This window comes from Ctenocephalides felis, unplaced genomic scaffold (assembly GCF_003426905.1).
Source record: "Ctenocephalides felis isolate EL2017-DRISC unplaced genomic scaffold, ASM342690v1 CF-g0.4_SCAFFOLD_01604, whole genome shotgun sequence".
NCBI classification, from domain to species: Eukaryota; Metazoa; Arthropoda; class Insecta; order Siphonaptera; family Pulicidae; genus Ctenocephalides; species Ctenocephalides felis.
In genome coordinates, this window is record NW_020537758.1 from 41142066 (window position 1) to 41149635 (window position 7570).

At 30.2% G+C, this 7570-nt stretch overlaps 1 pseudogene; it reads right to left on the reverse strand.

Moving 5' to 3' along the window:
- Positions 1-2558: 2558 nt before the first annotated feature.
- On the reverse strand, positions 2559-6175 carry LOC113373780 (annotated as a pseudogene).
- Positions 6176-7570: the final 1395 nt, after the last annotated feature.

Consider the following 7570-nt stretch of genomic DNA (forward strand, 5'->3'; position numbering starts at 1 on the left):
TGAATGGTTTAAAAAACATTCGATTCCTATCGATAGGGAGATGTGCTGATTAGTTTTTGGCAAAGGTAGGCCCAGAGGTTTCGGAGATACAGAGCTAAATTTAAAAAAATGGCTGTTTTTGAGAGAACTAAGCGTCCGATTTAAATGATTCAAAGAACTTTCTGCTTTTTTCAACAAAATAATTGATTTTGGAAAAAAAAAAATTTTGTTTCTAATTTTTTTTTCAAAAAAATTTTTTTGTAATTTTCGATTAAAAATTCAAAAAATCACCCAAGCTAAGAACAGTCTAAGCGCCACTCTGGTACAAATGTTTACCCAAGTGCGTTTAGACTGTTTGTGTACTGGAGCACTTTTCCAATTTTGTGAAAATTATTGAAAAATGTGAAAATGCCGCCAAGCTGAGCACAGTATAAGTGAAAATATCGCACAGAATTATTTGCAAATGCGTTTAGACTGTGACTATGCGGGAGCACTTTTTCAATTTTGTGTAAATTTGGCAACTATTTTTTTTTTGGAATTTGATTCGAAATGAAATGACGATTGTTAATGTTCTGGAGATGATAAATTGATTTATTTATAATTAATTTTCCATAGGGTAAGTAATCGCAAAAAAATCGAAAATGAAATTTTTATATATCTTCACGTTTCAGAGATTTCTGAATACGTTGGCATACCTTGGAGAAAATTGATGTATGTGTGTGTGTGCGTGCATGTGTGTGTTCGGATACAAATTTTCGTCGACGATTTCGGGAACACACGGATGAAGCAATTTGAATAATTCAAAAAAACATTCTAGCCGTTCCGGTGATACGGGGCAAAAAGTGCCAAAAACGGTAACTCAGTTTTTTAAGAGAACGGAGCGTCCGATTTGTATAGTTCAAAAAACATTTTACTTGTATTAACAAGATGAAGATTTGATCAAATTTTCATGAAGATAAGTCTAGCGGTTTCGGAGATCTAGTAAAAAAAACTAAAAAAAATAACATTTGGCGGTCAACAATAATCATTAGACATTAGACATATGCATATCAAATTATCAGATATTTTATTGAGATTTTAACAATAAGTATAAGTTTTGTTTACATTCCTATGGGTTCCGTACTATTGTTTTTCCGTTAGACAGCGACGCGGCGCTTACGCGCTTCTATATTTCGTCTCTATGCAGTTAAAGCAGTACGATTGCTTTGAAAAAAAGTTCAGATCTTCCAAAATATATCAAATGAAGATAACATTTTTTCCAAAAAAAATTTTTATAAAAAAATTATTTAAAAAATTTTTAAAAAAATTTTTTTTTTTCAAAAAAAAGTAATTTTTTGTCCGATTTAAAATTTCTAAAAAATCTTATTTTTTCGGAGTGAAATTTTTTCAAAAATGTTAATCGTTTTTAAAAAAAATAATAATTTTTGGCACGGGAAGTTCCAGCAATTTGCCTTAAGGCACGATGCCTTAATTGCCTTAAGACAGAATTCCACTTACAGCCACTTATCTTTGTTTCACTTAAAAAGCATTTATTACTATTACATCTTTTTTTCGATTCCTTGAATGTAGTCAATTCAATGGATTAAATTGTAGTCTTTATTGCTATTAAAAGTAAATAAACTAAATAAATAATAATCAACAAATTAATTATTAAATAAAATAAAAAAAAAAATAAATAAATAAAAGCCTGACATATAAAATTTTAAAATCAAAAAAATCAAAAACAAATGATAACTAACAGTACTATAACATTATGTAATAATGAATTTGAATGACCAAAGTAATCATGAAGGTGTTCTGTCGTAAAACGCGTATAAGATCTTTTATGAAAGTTCATCTTTCGATAACTTTGGTTGTTAGGTTGAATTTAACCTTTGTAGGGTTATTGGGTTTAATTTTATATTTTAGTTGAAAAGGCATTTGTGTCAGCCAATATCAATAACAAAAAAATGTCAATTGTTAGCTACTAAGTCCAGGACATAATAATTAATAAACCAGTGGAGATACCTTAATTAACTTTAAGGCAGCAATGATAGCAAAAGTAGGTATTACCTATTATTTAGGTATTAACAGAAGAGTCAAAGATGCGATTCTTATTACACACTAATGACTTGTTACTAAGTATTACTTGATGGAAGATTTATATGTCAATTACTTATTTATTATGTTGCTACTTTAGTTTTCGAAGTGAACGAAGTAAGTCCGATCAAACTCCGTTCGTACTACTTTCTCCACAGGGTAGCAAGTTTTCGGTATAAAATCTCAATGCCATGAAGGTTGCCATTTTCATGGCTAATATTATAATATGAAAATTCTAATATGCTGAATGTACATTTATTTATGTACTGAATTGGAAATCAATAAAGAGTACATCAACTAATAAATTTAAAAAGAATCCTCATAAATCAATTAATAAAAATAATGATTTTATTATCAATGCCACCTTTATTAAACAAAATATTACATTTTTCTTTCATAAACAATAAAAAAATATACATACATATACAAGGTCAGTCAAATTAAAATATAGAGATCGTCGTGTTAATTATTCATAATCGACAATAAATGAATTTTGCCCATTAATATCCACCCATTTTGCCCATCATACCGCCACCCATGCCTCCTCCCATACCGCCCCCCATGCCGCCGCCCATGTATTTGCCGTAGATCATGGGGTGCTGGGCATGACCGACCTTCTTGACGACAGCGTTGAAACCGTTTAATTTGTCACTTGGTATTCTACGATGCGCATCGTGCCATCGGCGTCGTGGAGCATGTATCCTCCTAAAAAAAATAAATTATAATAAAAATATTTTATATAACAATATTTTACACAAAGGTTTTGATGATGAAAATGTTTAAAGAAAACTTTTAGCTGTCGTATCTCTGATTATCATCTAGATATGTAGATGTCTGTCTATGTCTATTCAATTTGAACAATTGTGATCTAATAGTGACTATCAATTAGGCTATTTTTTATCTACATTTATTTTTTTAACTTTTTTTAAAAATCTTGATCTATATAACTTACAGAATGTATGAATAAATAATAATATTGACATAAAAAAATTGAATGTATAGTTCTGTTTCTTCAATGATATTAGTCGTATCTTTTCAAATGCTCAAAAAATTTTGGTTATATATAAATATATTGAACAGCTATCAGAACCAACTAACTAATATATTCATGTGAGCTGTTGTCCTTAATTTATATTTTAAAAACTCTATTATAGAAGTCAATCTATTTATTTTTACTCTCTAATTGTGTTCGGATGTCTTTTCGTTTTATTATATTGGCCATGAAGGTGACAAACTTCAGGGCATTAAGCTTTACACGGAATAGTTGCTTGGTAGAGGGGGTGGAGGGCGGAGTGTTTTTAAATAAACTAGTTGTTCACTTCAAAAAATCCGCTTAACATGTAAATAACATGTAAAAATAAATATATCTTCTTTCATTATAACTTAGTAACAAATCAGTGATTGTGATTAGAACTGCAACAAATACATAATATACAAACAAATCAGTGCTTATCACAGTCCACAGCTACAAGGGTTAAATTATAACCCAACAACCTTATATCGAAGGAGAGTTTTAATAAATTCTATAACTACGTAACAAAAGTACAAATTGTTTTATATTTATTAAGTTTCGGTAGGATAAGGTATAGTAATTCAAAAAAAAATTTTTTTTTTTGCATATCTTTACTTTTCAAAGGTTTCTGAACATTTTGGATTACCTTAAAAAATGATTGATTTATGTGTGTGTGTGTCTGTGTATGTATGTTTGGATACAAGTTTTGGTATTTCTGCAATTTATTTATATTTTTAATTCGTTCCTACAAACGGTCGAGCCAAATTGATCGAGCTTTATGTGTAAAATTTAATTTGACATGGAAAACTTTGCATATCTAACTCTATCTTGTATACAGTTATTATATTTCTTATATACTCGTAATAACATATTTTTGCATTTGGTATGTATTTATTGATGCAGGAATTCTTTATATTTAAGGCTTTATTATCGTTAGCTTTATAAAACTTCTGTTTAAATATTATCTATATTGTGAAATATAATAATCAATGAAAAATAGAACACATCATAGTAGTGCAGTTGAAGAATTTTTTTCATAAATAAGATAAGATTTTTCATAAGATTTCTCGTAAAGCTTATTAACTTCTCGTTGAGCTATGGGACAAAAAGTGAACAACCGCAATTTTTGAGTGAACGGATCACCCGATTAGAGTGATTCAGAAAGCATATGGATTGTGTCGACGGTGAGAAGAAATTATTATGTTCTGTTTATTACGTTTTTGTTCTTGTAGATAAACATAGATAAAGATTGTCGTCCAAATATAGCATTTAGATTTATGAAATATGACAATGTAATTTACACAGCATTTGTAATAATTAATTTAAAATATTTGAAACGATTTTTATTACTCATTGATATTTTTTATTGGCTATTGATTATTTTTATTTCGCGGACGTTTAATTACTGTACGGGATGTTCTAGCAATCTACCTTGAGGCACAATGCCATATGAAACTAATTGGTTTTCTTCTTAGGCGCGTTCATTAATCACGTGAGGTTTTCTAGGAGAAGGGGGGGGTTTTGACAAAAATCACAAAAATATCACGTCGGGGGAAGGAGTGTTATAGTAAGATATCACGCATATTATTTTTTACATCATTATTCTGTTAAAAACCAAACATTTGGCAAAAAATAATACAATTTTTTCTCGTAACTAAAAATGCACAATGTTTGGTGGGGTATGACGGGTAATTTTAAATATCACTACGTATCACCAAGGGGGAGGGAGGTCCAAAAATCCGTAAAAAATTGATCGCGTTATTATTGGACATCCCCTTATATACTTTAAGCACTTTTGGTGATACTATAGTGATACTTATATAAATGTGATATTTGTTGCATCCCACAATAGTTGTCGAGTCGAATTAAATTTATATCTATACTAATATAACATTGAACTAAAATACTTCAAGTATATCGATTTTCAAAATTTTGTCAGAATTTTAGGAAATAAACCTTTATTTATTAACTTCCCGTAGGGCAAGTTATAGTAATCGCAAAAAAATCGAAAATGAAAATTTTTGCATTTCTCGACGTTTTAAAGGTTTCTGAATATTTTGGCATACCTTAGAAAAAATGGATGTATGTGTGTGTGTGTGTATGTATGCATGTATGTAGTATGTATGTATGTATGTATGTATGTATGTATGTATGTATGTATGTACGTGTGTGTTGTATGTGCGGATACAAATTTTTCGTCGACGATTTCGGGAACACCGATCAACCGATTTGAATAATTCAAAAAACATTCGATTCGTATTGATAAGGAGACGTGCTGATTAGTTTTTGGCGAAGTCAGGTCTAGCCGTTCCAAAGATACGGAGCAAAATGTCCGAAAACGGTAACTCAGTTTTTAAGAGAACGGAGCGTCCGATTTTAATAATTCAAAAAACATTTTACTTGTATTGACAAGGTAAAAAACTGATCAAATTTTCATAAAGGCAGGTCTAGCGGTTTCGGAGATATAATAAAAAAAGTAAAATAAAATGCCATTTGGCGGTCAAAAATGATCATTAGACATATTCACATCAAATTATCAAATATTTTATAGTGATTTTAACAATAAGTATAATTTGGTTTACATTCCTAAGGGTTCCGTACCAATGTTTACGCGTTAGACGTCGACGCGGCGCTTACGCGGTGTTTGATATTTCGACTTTATGCAGTTAAAGCAGTACGATTGCTTTGAAAAAAGTTTAGATCTTTCAAAATATGTCAAAATAAAGAAAACATTTTTTTTTTTCAAAGAAAAAAAATTAAAAAATTTTTTTTTCAAAAAAAGTAATTTTTGTCTAATTGTTTGTCAAAATCTTATTTTTTTTAAGTAAATTTTTTTCAAAAATGTTAATCGTTTTTAAAAAATAATTTTTGGTACGGGAGTTCCAGCAATTTGCCTTAAGCACGATGCCTTAATTGCCTTAAGACAGAATTCCACTTACAGCTAGTTTATCTACCTTTAACCATGTCTCCGTGGCGAGTCTCCCAAGCTTTTTTGTTGTCTCCGGTGTGATAGTCGTTTACGGCATAATCGTATTTGTATTCAGGGAAGTGCTGTGAATGGAATATTATCGTAAACTGACATATATATGTGACAATGTAATGCATGGTCATTGCAATTATTACACTTAGGAGTCACGCACTCGTTCAATCAGATACTGTTTGAATCAGATAAATCTTCATTGACTGTAGATACAGGATACAGAGTTAATTATATCGTGTTGTGCAATATTGATTCAAATGGATTATATCTTATGGGATTGAACTAAATAAAAAACTAACAATATAATTTCAGTTTTAATTAATAATGTTTAATCCAATTTGCTTAGTGGTTTGTATAAAAATAATTTTGAAATCAGCAAGTTTTGAATTAGAGAGTGTGTGTTGTTTCAGAGGGCGGGTTAGTAGGTGTTTTGTTTTTAGTGATATTTATTTATTTAATGGTATTAAAACCAGTCTCAATCGATTTGCTCATATTTGGTTCATTGACCACCAGTAAAATTAATCGAAATTACTAAAAACACCTTTAAAATGAACTTTACAAGGCGCGAAGCACATTTGAATTGATTACTCCAACAAGACTGTGACAATGACCTCAACATCTGACTAGGATCATTATTATGGCTTTTTTCATGTATACAGCCGCAAATAAACCTTGCCAATTTTTAAATAAGTCAACTGTGTCATTTGTCCATATATGTCATTTGTACGTATTTTCCTCATTAATGTGCAAATTACCTTAATAGTGTAATATTACTAGTATTAATGGTATAAAGTTTATCATAATGCAACTGTTTGACATTAGTGTAGCGTAATATTATGAACAAAAGTTATAAAACGAGAATTAGATTTTTTACAATAACAGCAATCAGAAAGAATTGATTTGCATATGACTGTAATTGGTATCTATTGAGATCAATTCTAAATTATGAAAAAAAATCAACTGAATGATTTAAATAAGTACTTACATGAGGGTAATGTTATAATGTCCTCCTCCATACTGTGGCAGTTTGATGGATTGTTGATGCTATAAGCATGGCCCATTCCACCACCCATTCCACCACCCATTCCTCCCCCATGCCGCCCCCATTCCTCCCATCATCATTTCATAACCAGCTTGGGCTCTGTGGGCCACTGCTGCCAGGCAGACCAAGAGAACCTAGTAAAAGTTACCAGATGAAAAAAGATGTTGAAATTTTATATTAAATTTAAATCCTATTAGATCATTATCCTTATTTGACAATTTTAATGCATTTTTCTAACAGCTTTCTAAGAAACTTATCTGCTTCAACTTTATCTGCTAAAGTTGCAGTGTTTAATTATGGGTAATTAAGGGCATACAAAATTATGTTAAGAGCTTTCCGGTTTAGTAAACTTTTTTTTCGCGTACGATTCGATTTTGTGTAACAATTTTGCTATGAAATGTTTATATTGATTTTACCGATGATAATGCTGATTTAATGCTAATAATGATCTAACTAAAACGACAAATTATAAGAAGCT